Source organism: Rhinolophus ferrumequinum, chromosome 9 (genome assembly GCF_004115265.2).
Source record: "Rhinolophus ferrumequinum isolate MPI-CBG mRhiFer1 chromosome 9, mRhiFer1_v1.p, whole genome shotgun sequence".
NCBI classification, from domain to species: domain Eukaryota; kingdom Metazoa; phylum Chordata; class Mammalia; order Chiroptera; family Rhinolophidae; genus Rhinolophus; species Rhinolophus ferrumequinum.
Genome location: NC_046292.1, coordinates 5289529 through 5317377, shown reverse-complemented (window position 1 = coordinate 5317377; position 27849 = coordinate 5289529). Strand labels below are relative to the sequence as shown.

At 45.5% G+C, this 27849-nt stretch overlaps 1 long non-coding RNA gene across 1 annotated transcript in view; it reads right to left on the bottom strand.

Annotated features, from left to right (window-relative positions):
• LOC117026802 (uncharacterized) overlaps nucleotides 1–27849 on the bottom strand; it is a 112062-nt gene that overhangs the window by 1318 nt on the left and 82895 nt on the right. Inside the window, exon 4 of the long non-coding RNA XR_004423821.1 lies at nucleotides 7548–7705. This is a non-coding gene — a long non-coding RNA (uncharacterized LOC117026802). The remainder of the gene's footprint in view (nucleotides 1–7547; nucleotides 7706–27849) is intronic.

The window sequence follows — 27849 nt, the reverse complement described above, 5'->3', positions numbered from 1 at the left end:
ATGCCGCCCACAGCACTTGGCTGGTGTCAAGTTTTCATTTGGTCCCAACCACCCTACTGTAGTTACAAGTTCCTCCTCCCCACCTGCCTGTCCTCATCTCAGTCACTGTCATCTGTCCTCTAAGGTGCCCAGGCACCAGCACCCAGAACGTGTCCCTCCCCCTCCCACAGTTAACTGGGTTTCAAGCACTTCTGTTTCTCCACCGTGCAGGCCGTGGCTGGAGTCACAGGCACCAGTGCTGAAATCCTGGCCCTGCTCCTTATGCACTGTGTGGCCAGGGGCAGGTCCCTCCCTTGTGTGAGCTTCAGCTCCTTCATCTGTAAGATGGGGTGACCGCAGACCTGCCACTTAGGGCTCTGACTGGAAAACAGACAGCTCCCATAAGTGCTTCGTGCCATGCCCATGCCAAAGGCAGCTCTGCAGGGGGGCTGCGATGAGTACCATCCTTGTTCCCTTTGCTGGGGTTCAAGCCCCGCCCCCGTACTGACTCGGCCTCCTAATTGGACCCTACCTTCAGCCTTTCCCAGGCCAAATTTCAATGTGCCGCCATAGCACGTCTGGAGCTTGTCACTCCATCAAGACTCTCAATGGCTCAAACCACCTCCAAACTAAAGTCCGAACTGTCCTAGCACGTTTCCAGCCTGGTCACTCCTCCGCCCACACCCCACCCGCCCTGACTTCTGCCTCTCCCCAACTCTGCGTCAGCCTCCCGTCTATGTGTTCCCTGTACTTTCACACTCCTCCTTGTGCTGGTCCCACCACCGGATGGACAGCATTTCCCAGAATCTCAGCCTCCTCTCAGCCCAGCTCAAACATCCCTCTGGGGGCTGGTCTTCCCAAATCCTTTCCCCGTGGCACTCCACTCCCCTCCCTGAGCCCCACGCCTGGCTCACCCTGCACTGCAGGGCGTGGAGGGTATGGTGTCCACCATGACACTGTGCCCTCGACAGCAGATTCCCTCTGTGTTCATTTCTGCACTCACCTGTCCCACCCCCCAGCTCCCCTCCACAAACCCTCAATGTTTGTTTGTTAACTGCGTTAATCAATAACATCCTTCTGGGATTTGGATGTACAGAAGTTTACCCACAGGCCAAAGGTTTTACAGAGATCATTCATCTTTCGCGTGACTTATTGTGACACGATGAGGGCTGCAGGACCCCTCATCCTGCAGTGGATCCACAGACACCTGGCGATCGTGTGCTGTGACAGGAGCACATCTTGATCCTACTGTCACTCTTTTTCCATGATGATGACATGAGCACAGAAAATGCATAACGTATGTCCTTCTTATCCCCAGCAAGAGAAGGCGCCCGGCCGGGAGTGTCTGCCCACCCTCCCTCTGGGCAGGATAACCGGCTGCCCTGTGCGGGGTGGGGTGGGGCTCACACACATTCTCCCCCTTTCTTTCCTAAAGGCATGTAAGTTTCAAGTCACTCTGTTCCGTCCTGTTCAGAAAGATGATGCAACATGACTAGAAAGGAAGTGGGGAGTTGCCTTCCGACTACAAGCTGAGGAATGTCACGTTGCTGGGGTGTTCTTCACATTCCCAGAAATAAGTTGAGGTTGAAAAGGAGGCGGATGACTCAGTCTTCTCCCAGCTTTCAACACCTCCACCGCTGAACCTAAGCAAGCACTGTTAACGAGCACAGGTGGGCGGAAAGCATGTCCCCCACGTCTGGGGGCTGCCATGGCACCGGGGTGTGGACACAATCCAAGTAAACACAGCACAGTTTTCTCAAAGCTGGAACTAAGGGGTCCTGAGGGCCACGCTGCATCCATGTGAAGGCTTAGCGGCCCAGATGTGCCAGACCAACCCTTCGAGCTCAGCTGTGGTTTTGAGTCTTCGCTTTGCGGAAGGTGGGGCCGGGGGGGCTCTGTCCTTCCAACAGGCTCCTAGAGTAAAATTCCCCTCTTCAGAATCCTTGCAGCTTTATTCTAACCTGTCTATTCCTGCCCGCTCTTCATATTCTCTCTCTCCTCCTTATTCTCCAAATTAAACCTTTTTTCTAGTAGAGAGACCTGGAGAATTATTTCAAGGGCAAGAATTTGGCAACCGTCCCTGCAAACGAAGCACATGCTTTGCAGGGCTTTCATGATGCTCCAGAGAACAGCCACCTGCTCCTTTTCACTGAAATCCGGGCGCCGGGCCCCAGCCCCAGCCTGCACTGCAGAGGCCCTGGGCTTTTCAGAGGCATCCTCTCACCCACAGTCTCCATGCACCCCATCCTAGCAGAGGCTCCCGTCCTGCCCACCTGTCGTAAGTGGTCGCTGTTCCAAGGCCAATAGCCCAAAGCAACGCTGACCTGTGGACATGCCCCAGCTTTTATTTCCAAACACGTATTTCCTCACTTGGTAGAGAGAAAACTCAGGTTTCCCAAGGTTGCTAATAAGAACCTCACATCCTCCAAAGGCAAAGGAATGCAACGCCAGCTCTGAAGAATCCCTGAGATTCTCCCCAAACACAACTTTGTTCATGACGAGAAGCCTGGAAGGAGGCAGGTGGGTGTCACAGCTTCCTCCCCACCCCCCGCCCCCACCCTGCAGCCAGTATCTCAGTGTCTACTGAACTCATCACTGAAACTTCTCTGCTCTGACTCAATGCTTTTTTGTCCATGTGGCAAACTGATAAGGAGACAGCTCTCCCTGCATCGCCCATCTCATAGGAGGCAGTGGAGTGGAGGCTGGAGGCTCCGGAGCTGGGCAGACGGGGGGCCAGCTCCCACTCCCCATTTCCTGGCCGTGGCTCATTAGTTAACCTCTCTGGGTTTCACTTTCCACATAGCACTCGCCTTCTAGGGTTGTGATCAGGACAAAAGAACTCCGTATTTTCGTAAAGTGCCTGGGACTTTACATCACGATGCTCGATGGATGAATAAATGCCAAGGTTCCCATGCAGAGAACGTTTGTTACCAGGTGGTGCTTTCAGATGTGGGGCTCACCACCTTAGGGATTCATGGCCCTGCGTCTTGCCCCGTGGGGTCTCTGTGGGTTAAATCCCACAGCTCCACCAGGACCGAGTGTTAAACAGACAGAGCCCAGCAAAGAACAGGGTGTCAGAGTCCAGTGGAGACTCAGAAGACACAGAAAGGAAGGTCTGTGCCATCAGAAGATGCCGCCTGAAATGTTTCCCAAATGAAGTATCTGGATGCACGGGGAAGGGGCAGTTTGCAGCCCCTTTTCCACATGTCTCAGAAGAATTCTCCTTCTGAGGGTGAAATCAGCTTTAAGAAACTGCAGCACTCACCTTCTAACCTGAGAATTCTTTCAGACACCAAATCAAGGTCTTCCATCATCAGGGTCGTTACACTCAGGAGCTGGAGACCCTTCAGGAAAGGCTGTAGCCAAAGGCTGCAGGTGAGAAAGGCTGACACTCAAGTTTGCATCCCTGGCCGACCTGAGCCTCTGTCACCTGGGGGCTACCTGAGAGGTCCCCACTGGCTGCTTGCCTCCTTCTAGGCCCTGCTTTCCGGGCGTGTAGCGGTACAGACACACAGGACCCTGACTTGCCCCAGTGTGTCATCTAGAGAAGGGAGCCAGGCTGACGCGTTCCGGTTCTTGTATTTTAGAGTTTTGTGTATTGCAAAGCAGAACAAGAGGCCCCCAGTCACCCATAGGCCATGTGGGTGGTAGAATGAGCCCACTTGGCTCATTTGCTGGGGTTTTCGTTGTCCTGTGGTCTTGGCCACCATTGCCCCAGGCTCATGTCACCTGCTCCAAGCATGATTTCCTCACTGTGAGAGGAGGTTAGGCAACATGATTTTCCAGATCGTTTATATCTTACGATTCTGACTACATGATAAGGCCTGTTTTCTGCTTGTGAAAACCTACTGCGATAGATAACACAGGCTCCTCCAGTTTCCTGGTCACAAAAAAAGTTCTAATTCTTGGTGGTGGAAAACAGTGGAAAGGGATCTATGTGCAAAGTGCCATTTCGTGATCCAGATTTATTGTATGAGAAATTTCACAGCACCTCAGATCCTGGGCTTGGTGGACAGTGAAAGGAGAGGTCACTAAACATTCCTTCTGCCGTTGGTCAGGGTAGAATAAGGGAGACAATGTATAAGTCAGGAACACACAAAATTACCAACACCCTCTCCATGACGATGCGCCATAGTTTTTGCTCTCTTTCAAAAACGTTATTATAGGGAGATGGATTGAAAACATGAGGCTTAAATTAGCATCATATCTTAAATTAGCTAAGGTGGTGTTGACCCCAGGGCCCCTCATGGGCGATGGGTAGAGAGCTTCACGAGGTGTGTGCTCACCGGAACCTACACTGTCGGTCTTCTCCAAAAGACCACGGAACCACGTTTAGGAAAGGTATGAGAAAGTTCCAGGTTGGTGGCTGAAGTCTCCCCTTCCAGATCATCACATAAGTCCAAAGTCACCCAGGAAAGAAGATACCCACCCTGCCCCGTGTCCTGGATACTGTCAAAATCCCCAGCAAGGAATTTTTCAAGCATTGCGATCCAGGCGATCGCATCCAGGCAAACCTTTCCTGGCCTGAAAACAAGCCCCATGGCCCATCCAAACCGACGCAAGACCTTTTTCTCTCCCCAAATCTGGGACAGACAACGTTCCACCCATGAGAAGGAGACTCATATTCAAAATTCCCTAAAATTACTTAGACTTTTCTCTAAAGTGGAACAGAGCCGAAGAAATGCTACTACCACCTTATTAAATATATCACTAAGCTTTAAAATTTGGGAGAGTTAGCAGATACGTGGAGACCTGCGATGTTCGCTTGTGCGATTTCCACAGGATGACAATGATTTCCTCCCCTGAAGACTGTTTTTATTTGAATATTTGGAAAGAGGTTTTGAGGAAATGGAGGACAGCAGTGTTTCCATCTGGTGTCTTTCCAATTTGATAAATTATCCTTCATTATAAGAGCATTACAGTTCTTTCCTTTGTGACATGCCAGAGCCCAACATTCTAAAAAAAACTCGCTGGGCCCCATGGAGCAACACCATCATTTGGGATAGAGAATAGTTGGGATTTCAGAAATCCTGTTATTTCAGATGATCAGGCTGGCCCAGGAAAAGGGCCAGACAGCTGTGGGGAAAGAATATGGGGGGGAGATAATCGTCAGGAAAGTTCACAAAAGGCTGTAAAGATTGTGTCATAATGACAGATGCTTAAAATGGTTAAACACACACTCACTGTTATTCCTTCTGGTCCAAATGATTTCCCAAGGCAGTAGAATCAGCAATAAAGGATTTCCTGCTTTATTCTGAATGAAGGTTTGGCTGCAGGTCCAAGGTGTCTTGAAAGAAAGAGAGAAGACAGAGCTTTCAATTTCAACCCTCACAAATCTCTAATTTTACAGCAGGTGCAGCAATTTGGGGCAAATATTTGGTGGAGAGCAAGAAGCGACTCTCTCTTCTTCAAAGCTGTGATTGATGGAGATTCAAGGCTTGCTTAGCTGGGCAGGATGCAGCTAATCTCAGAACTGAAACTTCCCCCCCACCACTTACACATTCTGGAAAAATGACTAAACCTTCTAGTACGTCAGTTTTCCCCACGTACCAAATCAGAAAAACTCTTTTAACCCACTTTATAGAATTACTGCTCGGAAAACCCAGCCATGGGTAACGCTTGTGAGGTGCCTTACTTGGAGCTGTCACAGAAATGCTGAAGATGGCCAGGCCCTGGGAGGCCCACACTGTGTCAAGCTGCAGCCCCTAGACCCGTTCCCCTGATTGGACTCCACTGTTGGCGCATTTGTAAACGTCCCCTTTTGGGGGTCTTTGTGACATAAAAGCACAAGGAAACCAGAACACAGATTGGGCAGGAGCCTGAACTTCCAGGAGCCTGGGGCTGAATCAGGAGGCAAGGGCATGTGTCCTCTCTCCCGGCCCACGACACAAAGTATTTTTATCTTATTCCATACCCATTTTCCTCTTTCCCTTGGTCATGAATCAGAACATTTCACAGCTGAAAGGAGTTTTAGGGATGTTCTAGTCCTTTCTCATTTAACACACAGCAGGTCCTTGAGCTAAGTGGCACCAAGTTTTCCGACTCAGAGCGTTATGCGAAAGAATCACTTTAGCACAACCGACGACAGCCGGGGGCCACAGCCCTGCTCACTGTTTCCACCGCAGGGCAGATTAACATGTAAGAGCTTTCTCTCTTGGATGGTGGTGAGACGTGTCTTCTGTGGCAGGCACCCTTATGGGCGGAAAGCCAAGCGGCTACGCTCACCACGGGCCCCTCGGGCTGTGGCGGGAGGAGGCGGGAAGCCAGCAGTGTCTGCAGCGTCCTGCCATGTGTCCGTAATTTCGCGAGCTGGCACGTTGTGATCATGACCCGTCTTTGGAAATGGGCATCGCATTCCAAATAGCCGTGGAAAATGTAGAGGAGAAGTATGAGGAACGTCTCCTGGGGGTGGGCGATCCAGGCGTCCGGCCCACATTCCAAGGCTCACCTCACCTCTCCCCCTCCGCCATTGTCAGAGAAACTGTGTCCTGGGCAGAGGACCAAGGCAAGGGCTCGCCTCGGGGAAAGTCTGGGTGGGTTCCTGAAACTGGAGGATGAGCTTGAAGGAACAAGGCATGAAGCCAGCTCAGACTTGGGCACAGGGTGGGCAGAGCAAGCTGGATGCCAGCTCCAGGGCCTGGGACATTTCACTGGCCCACTGCCCTGAAGCAAGCCCAGCCGGCTACTCTGACTGGGGCGCCCTGACTGGAATCTAGCAGCCCTCCTCACGTCCAGCTGAACGTTTTATGCAGAGTCATCTGCCTGTAACTGCTTTTAGCAACGACAGCTGCTCACCGAGCAGGGCCTGGGACCCCTGGACACCTGACGATCAGATCCACATCATAGGACACAGGGGTTACCAGCAGGGGTGTCCCAAACACCCACTGTTAGCCCCGCCTCCCTCCCTTACCGGGGAGGCTCTCTAAGCCTCAGTGTGCCTCAGTTTCCTCATCTGTAAAATGAAGGAAATAACAGGCCATAAGAGTACCCATCTCATAGGACTGTTTGAAGATGACATGAGTTAGTCCATATAAAAGTGCTTAGAACACTGCCTGGCACATAGTAGGTGCTCCAAATTGACCTGTGCACTCATCTTCACAGCACCGAGTGGCGCTCCCCTGAAGGGACCTCACCAGGCCTTACCCAGGCTGGGGACACGCTGTCTTGTGAGTCAGGCCCTTCCATTTTTGGACTGCTCTGACTAAGAAAATTCTTCCCTTGTGTTCAGCCAAACCCACCTCCTGCAACTCCCACTCATTCGTCCAGGCTCTGCCAGAAGGCAAATGTCAAAAAAATATTCTTGAAAGAGAGGACACAGAATGTAAATAATAATGATAGAATCAGGTTGAGGAATTACAGTTCCCCTCACAGCAGCCATTCCCACAGCCCTTCACCCAGCAAAAGTTCTTAGCTCTTCACTGCGTCCATCAGAAACACATAAAACCACTTCTTTCTGAACCACTCTTATCAGATCTTGGCGTGCTATGGGGCCACCATGAGAACACGTGAAAAGTCACTCCATGTGTGCACAGGTGGCAGTCACGAGGGTTGCAGAGCCAAGACCTCACCTCACTTTATATGTGCCGTCCAGCCGGCTGTCATCATGCGTCCAGGGAGGGTGCCCGAGAGGCCATGGCACGCAGCAGACCTTTTGTTCATGGAGACTTTTTGGTATCAGGTGTAAAGTCGCGACCATGCGTCCCTTTCCTGTCTTCCATGGTATGTACTGTGACAGAAGATGAACACACACATCTTTTTTTTAGATAGATTTGGCACAGGTAGCTCTCCAACGACTCTTGTTAAAAATGATTTGAAACAGCGTTTCACTTTTGCCAGATAACAAAGTCTGGAGTCTGTTGCACAAAAATGTGACTATACTTAACACTGCTGAACTGGACACTTAAACATTGTTATGATGGTAAATGGAAAGTTATGTGCTGTTTGCTGTAATTAAAAATACATATATAAGGATGAAATGTATAGATGATGTAATATGACTAAGTTGCTTCAAAATGATACAAGAGGATACAAATGTTCAAACTGACTCACGATTTGTACACTTTTCTATAATATTCGTTTTCATTAAAAAGTTTACGTTAAAAAAAAATAACAGAGAAGTCTAGTTGAAACAAGATTATCTAAGTTGGCAGCTGTTAAAGTTGTATGGGCCCTAGCCGTGTGTGTGTGTGTGTGTGTGTGTGTGTGTGTATGTATGCAATTTTTCATAATAAGAAACCAGAAATCATAAATCATTTAAAATGTTAGAAAAAATGATTTGAACATTGCAAGTACAAATCAGTTAAAACGGGACGCACGTGTGGACGCCTCCAGCTGCTTCAGGGCCCAGCAGGGGTGAGTGGCACACAGCACGGCCTCCTCCTCTTTCCAAATCAAAGGTAACCTGGCTCTGGCCCCCTAACCCACTGCAGGGCAAGGTAGACACCAGTCACCATCGAGGCACTTTTGTTCCTTGTCCAGAATCCGGAGCAAAAAGGAGGGGCCCCATCTTTGGTGCTCAGAGGCCGGGCCTCCTTCTCCCCATCTTCTCTGGCTGAGCATCTCAAGGCCCTGTGGATCCCAGCTCTTAGAAGCTCTCCAAGGACTTGACCTCAGAGACCTTCATGCCCCTCTCAAGGTCAAGTGCAGCCCCACCCTTCCCAACAAAGGTGGTGTGTGCAGCGGGGCCCTCTCTGCACCCCCAATTCCTCCCCTCAAAGCCAATCACATTCCCCAGACTGTAACTTGTAAGAGGGACAGTTCCACGGGATCTCAGCACATCCCACGGAGCCAGGCCTGGGGTGCAGCCACCTCACCCCTCCTGCTCCTCCGAGTTCAGGTGACAGGTTAGGGCTGGTGACTGGACCGGGGCAGATGGCCTGGGTTCTTCACGGCTCAGAAAGGAAAAATTGTGTTTGAGATAGTTTGTGTTTCCCGTGTTTTAAATAGTAACTACTGCCAATAGCCATCTTCTCACTGCCGGTCAGTCCTTCATCCCTTGAAATCAGGCAACAGCCTCCTGACAGCCAGTGTGGCCTTGTCTCCGGGTCCCACTGAGTGACTCCTGGGACTGACCCGGGGAGCTGACCCCCTTGAGCCTCCGGAGGACAGCAGCTGCTGCTCTGGCCACTTCTTGCTGTGCCCTCTCTGAGGCCCCCTCCCCCCTCCCTGCACGTGGACGCATCCAGAGGGTCTGGCCTCCGCCCTTCCTCTCCAACCCACATGGTCATAACTCCCTCCTGAATCAACAAGGGGCACTGACTCAGTGCGGGAGGCTGGCCTGGGTGGGGATGCCAGACCCTCCCCCACCCTGGGCCCCACCCCCAGCTCCCAAATCACAGAAAGCTCCGAAGGACCCAGGCCGGCCTTGTGCTTCACACCTGGCCTGTCCTTTCATATACCTCTCATTTTCCTTCCTAGAAACACTGCCCCCCACCCCAGCTCCTACTGCAGGAGGGCTTCCATTGCCTCCATCTCCTCTCAGAACGGCTGCTTCCCAGTCCTTCTGGCCCAGTTTCAGGGAGAAGCTTTCTCAGTTCCCCTCCCTACAGCCTCTGCCCTCACCATCCGGGCCCTTTGCTGAGTGTCAGCTCTCCCATCTCCTACCTGTGTGGCCCTAATCTCTCAAGCCCTAGACTCAGCTCATCCTCAGGTGGGAATAAGCATACCTGCCTTCCAGACACAGAGCCTGAAATCCAGCGAGTGCTCAATTCATGGGAGCCGTGAAGGCCGCGGTGAACCCGCCCGCCCGCGGATCAATCCAGAAGGTCCCCGCCCCAGCGGCATGTGAGCACCCAGCACTGCGACAGCAATCCTGCCACACGCCTGCCAACACCGCCGTGCTCACTGAGTCAACTTCAAGTGCATCCCGCCTCCTCGCGTGTAATTCATTCTCCCCTGTCGGTGCCCACGAGTCTCCTAACTGTGGAATTTGCAGGGTGACGGGCCTTGATGATATGGTCGGTCCAGCTCTAAACACTCTCCTGGAATCCTCCGCTCTTTTCCCGGTGCCCTCCCAGCACCTCAGATGTTACCAAACGTTTGTTCAGCCTAAACTCAATCGTCCCACGAACCTTTCACCGAGGACCTACAACCCAGGCGCCAGGGGACAGTGATGACGATGCTGATGAGGTGAAGATGGAGGAGGAAGGGAACGTCTCTCATTCCTGAGCACTCGCTCGGTACCGAGCGTGGAGCACCGCCTGTCGCTTAATGCTCGTAATAGACCCGTCCAATCCCCAGGAAACCCCAGGGAAATGGGCGCATTATAGTTTCACAGATGAACAAATGGGCTGAGCTGCCCGAGGTCCCACAGCCGGGGAACCGAGAGGCCACTGGGAGTCCCTGCAGAGCAGCTGACAGACATGTCCCTGGAGAGCTCCTCTAGGGCGGGGAAGGAGGTTAAAGGCGCCCTGGACAAAGCTAAAGAGCAACGTGCTGTGCCCTGAGGAGGGCTCACCACCCGCTTCACCAGGAGCACAAGGGGGCGGCTTTTGCTCTCAGGCCTGGGACACAGGGAGGCCGAGGCATGTCAGGTGTGGGTGGAGACGTCCCAGAACCAGGAGAAAAGCTACAGGGACAATATTGGGACAGTTGGTGAAGTGTGAAGATGGCTTGTGGTTTGGATAACAGCTTTCAGTTTATATCAAATTTTGTGATTTTGATCACTTTGTTGTGTTGTGTACGGGAACGTCTTCGCTGTTAGAAAGCGTGCACTGAGTTATAGCCAGGTACATGGCGTCCTACTGACCCTCAGATGGTTCAGATGTGAGCTCAGATGTGTGAGTGTGTGTGGGCGGGGAGAGAAAGAGGGAGCTGGAAAGAGAGAGTGAGAATGATACACAAATGGGGCAAATGAATGAATCTGAATAAAGGGTATACGGGGAGTTAGTTCCTTGTACTATTCTTGCAACTTTTCAGTAAATTTGAAATTATTCCAAAACAAAAAGTTACCAAAAGTATGTGAACTTAAAGAGCAGTACATAAACTGCAAGACCTTATAAAAAAAACCAAACACCACCCATCAAATACATTAGAGGACTGACAGTGAGAGAGAGGGGAGTGCAAGCAGGAAAGGGAGAGGTAAAAAGAACTTTTTAAAAAGGGGGGCACTGGAAGAAAGAAAGACACAGAGGAAGAGAGAGAGAAGGAGAGAAAGAGAGAGGGAGAAAGGGGGAGGGAGGTTGGGGAAAGAGAGAAATAGAGAAAGGAGATGAAGGAAGAAAAGAAGGAAGGAAGGAAGGAAGGAAGGAAGGAAGGAAGGAAGGAAGGAAGGAAGGAAAAGAGGGAGGGAGGGAGGGAGGGAAGGAGGGAAGGAGGGAGGGAAGGAGGGATTGAAGGAGGGAGTCTGGGTCCTTGGGGCACTCCTTGAGTGCACTCATCCATTGTCCTGACTTCAACTTTTCATTTCCAGGACGATGACTCTGAAATCCTTATCTGCAGTTTGGTCACACACCCCAATCCTGTGTTTCGAATTGCTTGGCACGGGACGCCTCTTGGGTGCCCCACGTGAACTATAACTCAGGACCCACGTTTACCTTGCTCCTTCCTTCCCAGCCAAGCCTGGCCTGCCCAGGACCATGGCAGCTCCCCCAGGCTCCAGCACTTCCCTCTCCTTCCCAGGTCCAAGCTGTCTCCATGTCTTCTTTTCCCTTCCTTTGACCTGTTCCTCTCATTCTCCTCTCTGGTTCAAGCTCTCATAGCCTGGCCCTGGGATGGCTGCAGCGGCCTCCTGCCTGGGCTCCTTCACCCCAGTCTGTGTGGCTTCAATTCAACAACATCTGCGGCCCAACCTTCCTGTAACGCTGCCACTCTCCCATAACTCAAGAATAGACTCCCAACCAGGCCACTGCTCTCTTGTCTCTGAGTTCTTTCACAAGCATTTGTTTTAACGTCCAGCTTTACCCAAAGCCCTCGGAAACAAGCTCTCATCCTGTCTCGGACCTCAGCACACCCTCCTTGGTGCCTTGCTGGCGGTACAGCAGTGGCGGTGGAACAGATATGAATCGAGTAACTGCTCTTTCCTTTTTCTGCATCATTTGGTTGTACCACCAGAAGTGCGCGTGCTCAAGCCACCTAGGACCTCACCCTGCTTCCTGTGGCACACCTTACCTATTTGGAGCAACAGTAGATGAGACTAAAAGGACAAGGTCAGGCCCCTGGGGCCTTTTAGGGCCTCTCCTGGGGTGTGTGTGCCCCAACGTCACAGGCAGCAGCCCTTGTGATCCCCCGTGAGGACGACGACCAGACTCTGCCGAAACCTGCACCAGAAACGAAAGGCCGATTCTGGGTGGCTTTGTATTGTCATGATCCCCAGAGAAAGGATTTAAAAAGCCTGACATTGATTGCTTTTAGAATGCACGTGGATTTCTGTCCATGTTTCGCAGCATAACCAATTAATACATACTCCCCAGTCGTTCGCTGCCTCTTCGGTTTTCTCGTTTCCAGCCCTAGACACCCTTTACGTGTGTCTTTTCTTCCTACCTCAGAATATGGCAATTGGTCCTATTTCTAGTTGCTTCCAAAACATCTCGAATGGCCCAGTCACTGTCCAAACAAGGGAAGGGCTGGGTGAATAAGCCTGCTCATGTCATCACCTTATGTAAGGTCATCGTAGCGAAACATCTCACAACCCCCAGTCCCATCTACTTAATTCCTTCTTTCTTGATATTTCATAATTTCAGCTCATGAAAGAGAGAATGATGTAATGCCTAATAAATGCCAAAGTCGCCTTTTCGAGAAGCGACACCAAACATGAGCAGGACGGCTCAGCCCAGTTTGCTCAGGCAAACGTTCAGATATCTGTCATCATTTAAGTTTTCATCTGCGATGCTGGCTCGTAAACAGGGTTCAGTGAGGTTTCGATGCCCCTGAACTTCAAAGCACTGTAGTTGGAGCCCACCCAAGATGTATGTGCTCGAGTCTCTCTGTCACTGGGGGAACAGGTACCAAAACATGTGTGTCCTCCCCGAGCCACAGCAGAATCATCGAGGACCCCTTCCTGTGGGTGGACTGTTCCTTCACTACAATGTAAACTTCCTGGAGCGATTCTAACCAGTTCCCCCTTATCCTTAGCTCAGGGGAGATGGTAAACAGAGCACCAGGAGTCTCTGAACGATACATTAGCCTTTCGATGTGAACACAGCACGACTGACCTTTGGTCTGTGGACTACCTGCTTTGCCTTGTTTGTCCAGGGCCGATGCATTTTTCTCGTTCTTTCCCAAGTTCTTCCATTTTGAAATGAGGACATATACTGGCTATTCATGGACCCAGAGCAAAGAAAAGTGTCTTGGCCAGAGAAGGTGTTCAAACTATGATTTACACTCATCAGACACTAGACTCAGAACAACGGGCTCAGTGAGCACATGCCGTCTTCCTTCAGACTCAACAATCACAGAGGAGGAAGTCTCAGAAATTCTCAGGTCTGGCTTTTTCCCGTGTGGGCTTCTGTGGAAGCCAAAATCATCCACAGGTACGGTCTGTAAGGACACAGGTGAGAAGTACATCCAATTTATCCACACGTCTGACCCCTCTTCCTCCCGATTTTCTCCTGAAACAACCCAACAAATGTAATTCCCTCCGCTCCAGAGACCCCTGGGATCGAAGCTGTGCACCAAAGGCCACTGCAGGGAGTCAGGCAGGGGCTCAGCAGAGGAGACAGTCACAGGAAGCAGGGTGAGGTCCCAGGTGGCTTCAGACGGCCATCCTCCCACCCCCTCCCTCTCCCATCTCCCCAGACGGCCGAAGAAAAAGTAAAAGGCAACATTAAAATAAACTTAAAACACCCCTGCCACTTTTGACTAAATCTAAATAACTGACCAGTGACCCACACCCAATGGCTTCCAAAGTTTGTTAGTGGGTCTGTTCAGTTGAGGGCCTAATGCTGGACTGCGTTCTGGCTCTAGGGACAGGACACTGCTTTCATGAGCCCCATCCAGGAGAGACAAGGCTGCCGGATCAAATACCACAAGGGCAGCCCAAAGCCAACTGGGGATTTAATAAAGTGTGTGTGTTCCCTGGGGGGGGACCTGGGGATGAATCTCCCTTACAATGGGTAAAAATTGTTTTTTTAACTTTCTCACCTCAACTTTGACTAAGTTATGTGCCGATGGCCCGAGATTGCAAGGATGCTGCTTCTGGTGCCGTCACCCCCGAGGCCCACTCTCCATCCTTCCCCATCCTACTCTGAGGCCCTTCGCCCTCAGGCTTCAGTTGCGTCTGGCCAGCCGGAGACAGAGGTCAGGAGAAGAGAAACCAAAGGCCACTGTGCCTGCCAGGTGAAATCACCATACAGCTCTTCCTTCTCTCCCGGGTGCCCTGGTCCCTTCAGAGCTGGGGGAGGCCACAGTCACCCACACCCAACCTCACCCCTGCCTCACTTCCAAGCCCCAGCAAACGTACCATGCCTCTGTAAATAAATTCTGGTGACATTACCCAGTTTGACGGAGCCACCAATTTCTTGCAGAGAACTGGACTAATACAGCAGCTATCCATTCTTCCCCAAAGTAATCTATAAATGTAACACAAGTCCATTCAAAATCCCATTAGGATTTTTTGGTTTTGTTTTTTAATTAACTAAATGATTAAAAGAAAATTGTTTGGAACAAATATATGAAGAATAGCCAAAACTTTTATGTTTTTCATTTTTTCAGAAAAACACTATTGAGGGAGCATTTGTCCTAAAAATTAAAAAACCCATGATGAAACTATGGTAACTAAAATAACAAGTGACAGAATAGTAAGTTCATAAACTGACTCAAGTAAACGTGGGAATTGAGTATATGACAAAATATAGCGTGTTAAATCATCTTAGAATGATTATTTACCACATAGTTTTGGGACAACTGACTCATGATTTGGAAAAAAGAAAAAAGCTAGATCCCTACCTCACATCTTATACAAAAATAAATTTTACACGGATTAAAGAGTTGATTCTTAAAAATATATTAAAGTATTTGATGAAAACATAAGTAAATATTGTCATAATGTAGGGCTGAGGAAGAACTTTCCATACCAGAGCAAGAAACCATAACTTCAAAACTCCTGAGATTTGAATACATAAGTATTTATGCATCTGAATGCAAAAATGCCATAATCAAAGTTAAAAGACTGATGACAAACATTTTCTGCAAACATAAAAAAGCAGATTAAATTACATAAAGAGGCCTTACAAATCAATAAAAAAAGATGAATTTTTCAATAGACAAAGACTGCCACTAGACAATTTTTAAAAAATTGTTGATATGCCACAAAAAGATGTTTTATCACATTAGTAATCAAAGATATTTGAATTAAAGTGAGATTTTTTTTAGATTATCATATTTAAAAAATTTTAATATAGGAACCACTATGGATTAGGATATGGGGGGATACATGAGTGGAATCTTTCTGGAAAGATATTTGCCAAAATATCAATCAAAGATCTTAGAAAGGTAAGCATTTTAGCATACAGGAGAAATAAAGGAACAAATGCACAAGATATACATGAAAGTGCAAGGCTGGCTACTGCAGCACTATATATAATAGCAAAAACTGAAAGGAAGGGCAATGCCCAACAACAGAGGTTAACTACATAATTATTAGACTACTTTTCAGTGGAATACCATGCAGGTTTTAAAAATTAGTATATTTGTTGACTTGGATTGATACCTACCATTAAATGTTACATGAAAAGTAATAAACAAAAACATGCATATTAAATGACCTCATCTCTTTTTCTCCTTTTTTCCTTTTCTTTCTTTTTTTCTCTTTTCTTTTCTTTCTTTTCTTTTTTTTTTTTTTTTAAAAAAGGACACAGCTGAAAGTGGCCCATGCGGGGGATCAAACCCACAACCTTGGTGTTATCAGCACCAAGCTCTAACCAACTGAGCTAATTGGCCACCCCTCCTCCTCCTTAAAAACCTATTTATGTGCCACTTCTCAACCACTAGGATGGCTATGACCAAAAATAATAAGTGTTGGGGAGGCTAGGGAGAAACTGGAATCCTCATACTTTGCTGGTGGGAACGTAAAATGGTGCAGTTGCTTTGGAAAACAGTCTGGCAGGTCCTCAAAAGATTAAACAGTCACCATATGACCGGACAATTCCACTCCTAGGTATATACCCAAGAGAAATGAAAATGTATGTCCACAAAAAAACTTGCACACGAATTTAATAGAAGTATTATTCATAATAGCCTCAAAGTGGAAACAACCCAAATGTCTATCAATTGATCAATGGATAAATAAAATATTGCCTGTCCATATAATGGAATATTATTTACATGCTGCAACATGGAAGAATTTGGAAAACATTATGCTTAGTGAAAGAAGCAAGATACAAAAGACTACACGTCTAATTCGATCTAGATGAAATATCCAGAACTGGTCAATCCACAGAAACAGAAAGTAGATTAGTGGTTGCCTAGGGCAGGGATGGGAGTGGTTTGGGGAGAAATGTGGGGTGACAGCTGATGGGTACTTTGGTTTCCTCTTGAGATGATAGAAATGTTCTAAAATTTATTTTGATGATGGTTGCACAACTCTACGAATATACTAAAAACCACTAAACTGTATACTTGAAATGGGTGAATTAAATGGTGTGTAAATGATATCTCAAAAAGGCTGTTAAAAAACCTGTGTATGTGTATTGAGGCCTCAAGCATAAAAAAAACTTTAGAAAGTATTTTTAATCAAAATGTCAATGGTGGTTGTCTCTCAGCATGGGGTCATCTTAAATTTTCCTATATGTACCTTCGAGCATCTTTTGAAGTATGCAAAAATTGTGTGTTTATATAATCAAGGAAATTTTAAATCTCTTATGTGTCCCAGGACTGTTTTCAAAACCCTTAGGTCTAAAGACTCTTTATAGAGGGGGCCCCATCCCTCATTGTATCAGACAGGTCCCCTAGTTAACTGTACTTCTTTCCATGAAAATATTTGAAACTTTTGCAATTTTGCCTTTGAAGTTATTAGGCTACATGGAGATGAGTGGCACACAATGTGAATGTATTTAACACTAATGAACTGGACACTTAAAAACGATTAAGATCCTAAATTTTATGTTATGTGTATTTTACTATAATTAAAAATAAAGATAACTTTAAATAAAAAATGTTATTAGGCTACCAATAACTAATTTATGATTGTCTATGACTTTCTCAGTAATCATCAGGCAAACTTGGAAATTTGTGCATGGGAGAAAAAATACATAACCTTGCACGTAGCTGTCCAATGTGAGGAGACGTTTATGGATTATAAATTATAAACTAGCAATATTGATATGTTACATTTCATAGATATTTAAACATTAATTTTATTTTTTCAAGGTTTTTTTTTTTTCTTCTGTGTTTAGTAGCCAGTGCAAATTTTCAGGTCCTCACTATTTTGGTATGCCTGAGACAAACTCAGAGGCCCCCAGCCCGAGGCCCATGGGGTGCCACCATCTAGGGAAGGACACCTCTCCACTTCGTCACCAGGGGTTATATCCACTGTCCATTTGCCCCCAGTGCTAACACAGTGCCTGGCAAATCATCTGAACTCACTACATTTGGGTTGATTGATTTATGGAAGCTTCCTATATTTCAATCTTCCTTCAGGGGCATGATTTTATTTTAAAATCTTTCCTCTTTTCCAGATCTCCATAGACTAGGAGAACATATATTGACATTCTTCCATTAAAAACCCTTCCAATTCTTGGGGCGGTTGGTTAGGTCAGCTGGTTAGAGCGAGTGCTCTTAACACCAGGGTTGCATGGGCCATGTGAGCTGCGCCCTCCACAACTAGACTGAAACAACTACTTGACTTGGAGCTGATGGGTCCTGGAAAAACACACTTAAAAGAACAACAACAACAACAACAACAACAAAACCCTTCCCATTCTTGAAAAAGTAATCAAGATGCCTCTTAGTCAACGGTTTTATTGATGAAACAATTGCAGCTCGTTTAACTAGTTACTAAAAAAAACCCTAGTTTTGTTATCAGTTGTATAGCCTGGCCACTGTCTATGTCACTGTCAGCTCTTCATGAGTGTAACATTTCATAAGCGTTTGATTAAAAAAGAAAAAGAAAAAAAGAAATAAGGAAGACAGAGAAAAACAAAAATAAAAAAATAAAGGAAAGAAAGGAGAGAAATCAGACAAGAAACAAGTTCTACAGACGCCTTCTGTATTGATTTAAAAATGTTATAAGAACATAAACACCGAGTTTATCATAACGCCATATCACTCTTTATCCTATATGAGGGCCTTTTAATTATCTGAGCAAATGTTTAAAAACTTTTAATTATGGAAATTGCCAAAGAGACACAAAGGAGAGAGATTAGGAACCGGCTGTGCCCATCCGACCTTCTACAACGAGTGACATGCTACTTCTTGTTTAACTGGGTGCGTTTAACATGAGTCCCTAACCCCCTGGCGCCACTGAGCATGTGACAGACAGGAAGACCAAGCGAGCTGTCCCACAACTCACACTTTTCAGGGTATGACAACTTGAAATTGATCCCAGAGATTGAAGAAGAGAGTAGGAATTCACTCCCTAGTACAAATGTTCACGCTAAAGAATCATTTTTAATTCAAATTATATTCCGACTCTTGAGAATAGCAGAGGCACAAATCACTGCAGTTGCTTTTGGTCTTAGAGGTGCTCACAAGTGTCAAATACTTTTGCTGCCAACAGATCAAATAAAAGCTCGAAAACCGCTGAGGCCAATAGACCAAGTACAGACTCTTAACGGGGGGCCTTGTCTTGCTACACAACGCATTCGTCTCCCGACACCCCACCCTCAGGCCCAGAGAACCAGACCTCGCGCGCCCTCCAGGCTTTGTCTGTCACGGCCCTCAGAAGAGATGCGATGTTTCAGGCACGCGGGGTGTCGAGGGGATGCTCATAGCCAGGTGTGCGGGACCAGCAGTCTGTCACCCACTGGAAACCTGTGTGCCCTGCACGTTGGTTGGGAAGCTCTAGACTACGTAAGTGCTTTACGTATCCTGACTCATGTAATCCTTACAACTACTCCATTAAAAAGATACCAGCATCCTCTGTTCAGGACTGACGCAGCTTGCCCGAGATCACACAGTCAGAGAGTGGCAGCATCACTGGCACAAGATTCTGAGCACCAGCAGTGTCTCTAGTAACCCTTCCTGATGGTCCCATGTTTCCACCTTAGCTAAACCATGACATGCGTAAAAAAGGTCAAAGTCGATGGCCTCGCTTTTGCATGTGAGAGGATTCAAACACATCCTCTATTTAATCTTACGTTTTGAGATCCCGTACTAGACTCCAAACTGCTAGAGAGCATGGGGAAAACACACACACAAAAAAAACCCAGTACTGAGCACACAGTGATACATAAATATGTTTTGGCCAAATGACCAATCACACAAAAACTATCTAATTCTAACACCCACAGACACTCAAAATATTTGGTGACGATAAAAAACAAGGAAAGAGGAACTGGATGAGATCTGTGATAGTTTGTTAATACTTTGTTTTGCCAAGATTTGAAGGGTCAGAAGAGCTCAAAAAAGAGACCACTAAGTTCCTCATCTATACAGGTTTCAGACTTTGGGTGTTTTTTTTAGCTTTCTCGTGCTTTTCTACTCTTACACACTGGGAACTTCTTATTCTTCCTGGCACCATTTCAGATCTGTGTTTTGATCTCTGCAAATTCCTGAGAGTGCAATTATATTACCTAAGTCACACTCTAACTGCCCTAAAAAAAAAAAAAAAAAAAAAAGCAAACAAAAAGCTTCAGAAAACTCAGTAATGTCTTGAAATCGAAGACCAACACAGAATAGGCTGCTGAAATGAAGCTGACATTGTTTTTGCAAAGTTTTTGTCAACCAGAACAACACAAATCTCTCTTTGGGTTGAGGTGAATTACCTAAGTCAGGACATAAAGTGATTTTCATAAGCAGTAATCACATGGACACATCTGATTTGTAATATTTACAAAACAGTCTTCACGTCATCCAGGCCATGGCCCTGGAAAGAGGAAGGAGAAGACAGCGCGTGAACATTTGTTGGGCACCTGCAATTCTTTTCACGTGGTAAAAGTCTTAGGGAAGCAGCTATGATCATTCTTGATTTCCAGATGAAGAAATAAATTCAGAGAGAGTAAGGAAACTACCCCAATCACACAGCTAGAAAGTGGTCAAGCAAGACTAGCAGTTAACTCTGCCCAGAACTAAAGCCCATGCTTTCTCCTCAACAGTCTGCTACCGCTTCAAGTTTCCTGAAAAAAAGCTTTGAGAAATTCTGTGGATTCATTAATTTCCCAAAGATTTGGTGACATCCCTATCTCTAATTAGAAAAGAACATTTTTTTTTCAAGATGAAGTAGAAGCACGTTGAGGAAGAATCAAAGACAATCAACACGCCTGGGTTGTCACATGACTTGGTTTCATTACTGACAAAAATATATTACCTAGGGGCTCATCCTCTCCAATGCCCCTCATTAAGACAGTGGAAACTTACATATCACAATATTCACAATCCTCCCAAATATAAATGGGTTAAATCCGTAAGTTAAAAGGCTGACATCATCATACTGGGAGAAATCTTGTTTGGGAGACACCTAAAGCAAAAGGACTTGGAAAAGTGGACAGTAAAAGGATGGAAAAAGATATACCAGGAACATATCCTTTGAATTAACCAAAGGAGAATTGGCATGACTACATCAATATTGAAAAAATAGGCTCTAAGACAAAAAATGTTGCTACTATATAATGATAAATATTCCAATTCACCAAGAAGACACAAGAATTCTAAATACACTTGTATTTGTATACACCTAATTTAAAAGTCTCACACCATGTAAATCAAAGACTGATAGAATTACAGAGAAAAATGGACAAATCCACAGTATTTCTCAATTACTGGTAAGTTAAGCAGCAAAAAAATAAATAAAAAATCATATATTTGGATAATTTGATTAATAACCTTGATCCAATGGACTTATTTAAAACCCTGAATGCAACTATTAGAGAATATCCATTTTTCTCTAATCCATCCCACTACTCTGCATCTTTTGATTGGTGAGTTCAGTGCATTTACATTTAGGGCAATTATTGATAAATGAGGACTTACTATAGCCATTTTATCTTTTACTTTCTGGTTGCTCTGTATCTCCATAGTTTCTTTTCCCTTGTGATTCTGTCTGCTATTTTAGTCCAGCAGTTTTCTATGATTTTTTTCTCCATTTCCCCTTTTTTATGTTTCACGTCTCAGCCCTGGGTTTTTGTTTTGTTGTTATCATTAGGTTTGTATAAAATATCTCATGCACACAATAGTCCTTTTTTTTCTGCTTGCCTCTTACCTTCATTCACTTGTTCCTCTTAAGTCCTTTTTCTCCTGCCTTTTTATGATTTTGTCATCACAAAGTATCCCTTTTTATGTTGTGCGTTTGTTACCAAATTGCTCTATAGTTATTTTTAATGCCTTTTCCCTGCCTTTAACTTTTATGTTATAAATTAAGTGTTTAATAACCTATTCTGAAATAGATTTGCAATTTCCTGATTCTGCCTGTCTGCTAATCATCTTACTCAAAGTTTTGTATCCGTTTGTCTTTTTGTTTCTGGTAGAAGTGCTCCTTTCAACATTTCTTGTAAGCAGATTTGTAGTGTCAACTTTTCTATTTTTGTTTGTCTAGTAAAGCCTTTTGTTTTCTCCTCATATCTGAAAGAAACTTTGCTGGATATATTATCCTTGGTAGATGGTTTCTCTCTTTCAATAATTTGACTGTTTCCTTCCACTCTCTCCTATCTTGTAATGTTTCTACTAAGAAATCTGATGATAATTTCATTGAGTTTCCTCTGTAGGTTACAGTCTTTTTTCCACTGGCTGTCTTGACAATACTTTTTTTGTCATTAATTTTTGACAGTTTGAATAAAATGTGTCTTGGAGAAGGTCTTTTTGCATTGATATAATTAGGTGTTCTGTTACTTCCTCTATATTCAAGTTCCATTCTTTCCATAGGTTTTGGAAGTTCTCATCAATTATTTCTTTGAGTGGGTTCTCTGTTCCCGCTCCCTCTCTTCTCCCTTTGACCTTTGTAATGTAGTCAGATAGTTCTCAAAGAGTTCTTTCGTTTTTCTTAACTCTTAGTTCTCGTCTTCCTCCTGAGTCACTTCTAGGTTTCTATCTTCAAGTTTGCTAATTCTCTCTTTCCATCTGTTCTGTTCTATTTTCAATGCTCTCTAATGCATTGCTCCTCTCATTTATTGAGTTCATCAGCTCCATAACTTCTGTTTGGTTCCTTTTATAGTTTCAATCCCTTTGGTAAAGTACTCCTTTTGCTCATTAATTTTATTCCTGAGTTAATTGAACTGCCTTTCCGAGTTTTCTTGTATGTCATTGAGTTTCTTCATAACTGCAGTCTTGAGTTCTTTGTCATTTAAATCACAGTCTTCTATGTCTTTGAGTTTGGTTTCTGGAGACTTTTCTTTTTTTTTTCTCTGTGCTCCCAAGTCTCCTTGGTTGTTCATGGTATTTGATAATTGTTTCTCTGTCTGCACATTTGAGGTAGTGATCTCTTTTCTCGTGTAGATACTGTTTTGCTCTCAACAATTCAGCAAGTTGATAGGTAGGGTACTTACTTTTGTTTTCCAGTAGACAGTAGCCAACTTCAGGTAGTCATTCACCCAATAACAGATTGAATGAGAAACAACATTTGATCATCTCAATGGAGGCACAAAAAGAGTTGATAAATTTTTATACTCACTTCAATTAAAAAAAAAAACTTTAGTAAACTAATATTAGTTTAGTAAACTAAAATTAGAATAAATTTCCCTAATCTGGTAGAGAATATAAGCAAACAAACAGTACAAATATAAAAATGTTCCAAGTATTCCCTTTAGGATCAGGAAAAAGACAAGTGTGCCACAATCACTAATTTTCCTCAAAATTTACTGGCACTCTACTGAATGAAATAACAAGAAAAATAAGTTCAAGGCATAAGGACTATAAAGGAAGAAACAAGACAGTTATTATCTGTAGATGATATCATTTTCTATATACAAAACCCAAAAGTACAATAGAGATTTTTTTAAAATAGTATGATGGTTTAGCAAGATTGCTGCCTATAAGAGCTATATTTAAAAATCAGTTGCACGTCATAACATAGATTAATCCTGGAGACAAAATGTTAAATGGGGGAAAAAGTTCCAAAATATTACATACAACATGATGCCATTATTACAGAGCTCAAAACCAAGCAAAACTAAATAATAAGCAAACACACATACATTTGAGATAAAACCCTCCTGCCCTATATATTTAAAAAAATAATGATGTATAAAAAAATATCCAGCATAGTATTATTTGCAAAAGCCTCAAACTGGAAACAATGTGCATGGATAGATCAACAAAGACAGGAGTAAACAAAGTGCAGGATATTCATACAATAAAATACTACTCCACAATAAAAAGAAATAACCACTGATACTCTCAATCACATGGATGAATCTCAAAAATGTTATCATGGACAATAATAAGAAACTAACACAAAAGAGTAAATATCATGATTCCATTTATATGAAATTCTAAAACAGGCAAAACTAATTTATGGAGAGAGAAGAATGGACAGGTATTTCTGGGGTAATGGAAATATATTTTTGAATGGGATAATGGTTCTATGGATGTAAATATTTTTCAAAGCTCATCAAACTATACACTTAAAATCTGTGCATTGTTGGGGTGGCTGGAAGGTTCAGTTGGTTAGAGCGCGAGGTCTGGACAACAGGGTTGCCGGTTCGATTCCCACATGGGCCACTAGGCTGCAAAGCTAGATTGAAGACAACGACCTGCCGCTGAGCCTCTGGAGGGGTGGCTGAATGGCTCAGTTGGTTAGAGCACAAGCTCTCAACAAGGTTGTTGGTTCAATTCCCGCATGGGCCAGTGAGCTACACCCTCCACAACTAGATTGAAGACAACAAGCTACCACTGAGCTTCTGGAGGGGTGGCCAGATGTCTCAGTTGGTTTGAACGCGAGCTCTCAACAACAAGGTTGCTGGTTCAATTCCCGCATGGGATGGTGGGCTGCGCCCCCTGCAACTAAAGATTGAAAACGGTGACTGGACTTGGAGCTGAGCTGCACCCTCCACAACTAGACTGAAGGACAACGACTTGGAGCTGATGGGCCCTGGAGAAACACACTGTTCCCCAATATTACCCAACAAAAAAATAAATAAAAATTTAAAAATCTGTGAATAAATTATACTTTGCTTAAAAAAACCAAACATATGAAAAGAAATTATACATAATCTAAAAAAAAAAAAGGCAAAGCCTTGATAAACACAAAATTTAAGGTCATGGTTACCTGGGGAAAAGAAGAGTAGAGACGGAAAGGGGAAAATGACATAGGAAGACATACAAGTTATCAGTGATATTCTAGTTCTCGGTTTGCATGCTGGGCCCTAGGATTCTTTACATTATTACACCTTAATTAACATAGATGTTATGTTTGATATTTTGTAGTATCAAATAATACATTTTTAAAAATACTGAAAGCAAATGATCACTTTGGGATAGGAAAAAAAAAGATTCATGGAAGAAGTAGCACTTGAAGGAGAGAGAAGATTTTTATAGACAGAGAGGCTTGGCGATAGAAATTGTAGATAGAATGCCAATTTTGGCACTGGCACACTCACGGCCTATTTGAATGGCTGGAGCATGTGGTTACAGCCTGTCTCACATCGTTCTTGTTTCTAGTATGGAGATCTTATGTCACCAACACGATTGACTTTGTTGAGCAGATGGACCAGGTAAAATACTATTTTTTTAGCATCTCTCAAAGAGCCAAACATATATGATAGTTGGTCAATAAATGTATGTTGCATCTGGCTGGATTGTATGATGGGTTAAAAAGAACGCTAAAAATTAGGTGAATTTTCTTTCTCTGGTGATTATTGAATTAAATTTACACATAAAGTTGACAAGGTAAAAGTTTCAGGTATGTTTGTGTGTATGTGCAGGTGTGTGTGTATGATGAGGACACATACATGGTACTGGCTCAAAGAATACTGTCATTTTAGAGAAGCACATGGAATTATTGAATGCTGTGATTTGCTACAAAATATTTAACAACAGTGGAAGTCCTAAAATCTAAAGGGATTAGGACCTGCAGTTGGTTGGATGATTGAAAATTTGGATTTGAACAAACGATCATAAAAAATGCTACAGGGCCAGCCCGGTGGCTCAGGCGGTTAGCGCTCCATGCTCCTAACTCCGAAGGCCGCCGGTTCAATTCCCACATGGGCCAGTGGGCTCTCAACCACAAGGTTGCCAGTTCAATTCCTCGAGTCCCACAAGGGATGGTGGGCAGCGCCCCCTGCAACTAGGGTTGAACATGGTACTTTGAGCTGAGCTGCCACTGAACTCCCAAATGGCTCAGTTGGTTGGAGTGTGTCCTCTCAACCACAAGCCGGTTCGACTCCCGCAAGGGATGGTGGGCTGTGCCCCCTGCAACTAGAAACGGCAACTGGACCTGGAGCTGAGCTGCACCCTCCACAACTAAGACTGAAAGGACAAAAACTTGACTTGGAAAAAAATGTCCTGGAAGTACACACTGTTCCCTGATAAAGTCCTGTTCCCCTTCCCCAATAAAAAAAATCTTAAAAAAAAAAAAGGGCTACATACAACCCCCAAGCATTTTATTGTAACTTAAAATGTGAGAGTGAGTGTATATTCGCTCCACATTCTCGTGATGTAAGGCCAAACCAAGCTTCCTTTTTGCACACGGGCTTGCGGATGGAGTGAAGCTGGGTTTTGCTTAGATCCCTAATGCTGCGTCGTCTGTGGGGTCCACAAGAGCCATACTTCTCTGACGGGCACTCAACACGTGTGGAAACACCACCATCTCCATGTTTGCTTTCCCTGTTCAAGATACACTCCTGTCTTCTCCTTAACCGTGCACACCAGCGCCTCTCCAAGTGGGAGCCCCAGACAGCAGCTTCAGCATCACCTGGAATATTCTAGAAACACAGATTCTCAGGCCCTACCCAGATCTGTTGAATCAGAGACTCTGGGGGTGCGGCCCAGCTGCATCTGAACACCGTCTCCTCATTATTCTGACGCACACGAACATTTGAGAACCACTGTTCTCTTCCCCAGACTCTCCCTCCCTTTCAGCCAAGTCTCTTTCCTCAGACTTCACCTAAAATAACAGAGGTCAACAGATTCCCCGGAGCCAAATCACCACCTATCCTGCGGCCCTGCTCTCAATTGTCTCTGTTCCCGTACAGGATACATCTAGGAATTACCCAATTCCTTTTTCCTTCATTTCCAACTTCCAATCCTCAGTAGAGTCCTGTCCATCCAAAGCGTGTCCCAAGTCACCCACTTCTGTCATATCCTTGACCACACCCCAGTCAGAGCTGCCACTGTCTTACTGCTGGATTCTGCAGTAACCTCCTCCCTGGTGTCACGGCTTCCACTCCGACATCAGACTCCATTCTCCATAGGTACTCAGGATGCTTTCTTACAGTGTAAGTTAGATTCCACCGCCGCCTGCTGAACCCCTGTGGCTAGCCCGCGTGCCTGCAGTAAAAGTCAGACCCTCTGCCCAGCTTTAAAAGCCCTCCGTGACTTGGCTCCTGCCAACCTCCCCACACCCCCTATCCTGTCATTCCAGGACTCTTGCTTCCTGAACTCCAGCTACACGGACCTTCTTTCCTGAAACACGCCAGGCTCATTTCCACCTCAGAACCTTTGCACACGCTGTTCCCTCTGCCTAAAGGGCTCTTCTTCAACTCCATGAGGCTGGATTCTTGTCATTCAGATCACAGTCTGAACAACGCAGAGATCTTCCCGCCTGCCTAATCTAAAGTAACTATACCCGACACGACCTAGCTGCTTGTTTCTCTGTCTGCCCTCCCTTCTAGAACCTCACGGGTCAGAGGCCATTGGGGTCCTCTTCCCTATCCCAGCATCTAGAACAAAGTGCATAACAGGTGCTCGATAACTGCTGGTAAATGATGAATGGGTGCTGACAGCAGAGACGAGAAAAGCTGTTTTAGAACAGTTCATGGGTATACCGTGATTTTTGCCAGCGCCTCCAAAAAGCCTTCAGTGTCATAGACGGGTCTTGTGACAGCCTTTTAAGTCAATCTGTGTTTATTTTGGATGTATCACTGTGCCCAAATCATATCTTATCCAAGTTACATTTCTTTAGAATTTCTGTAATCTAGAAATCCACTGCTCTCCATAGATGCTGAAGTATAAATAAGTCCTTCAAAGTCTTATGAATGATTTCATTAATGCGTTCAGAAGCCACGATTACATAAACTTCTAAATGCTTACAGCCTTCCTCGCAGCTTCCTGCACCATTTCCATCTCTCTCCACCATCTCCCCCTGGCTTTCTCACCTTGGTGCAAACCTCAACCACCTCACCTGCATGGTTGGCCGTGCCTTCCTTCCACACACACCCACACCGAAGGAGCCTTTGAAAGCATGTATCTCACCCATTCAATTCCTTCCTTAAAAGCTCCAGCAGCTCCTCTTAGCCTGGAGATAATCCTTCATGTCTTGTCAAGCTGGCTGTGATTCCCCACCTGGCACTGTGACACCCCCTTCAAATCCAGGGAACTTACCTCTGCTCCCTGGTCGCTCTAGGCTGTTTTCCATCCCTGGCCTTGCTGGTCCCTTTCCTTTCTTTCCTGGTGCAACCTGTAGGCCAGCATCCCCACACCGTGAAGCCTCAGCCCCAGGGGTTAAGGTGGTCTCCTGGGGACGGAGTCCGGCTCAGGACAACTATGTTCACCGGTGTGGCCGACGCCAGCCTGGGGTCCTCACCTACTCTTCCCATTGCTTCTCTCAAGGGGTAAACGCGGTCACAATCCCACAGGTGAGAACACCGAGGCTAACTAGTAAGGTGTCCCCCCACTTGTGGGTGGTGG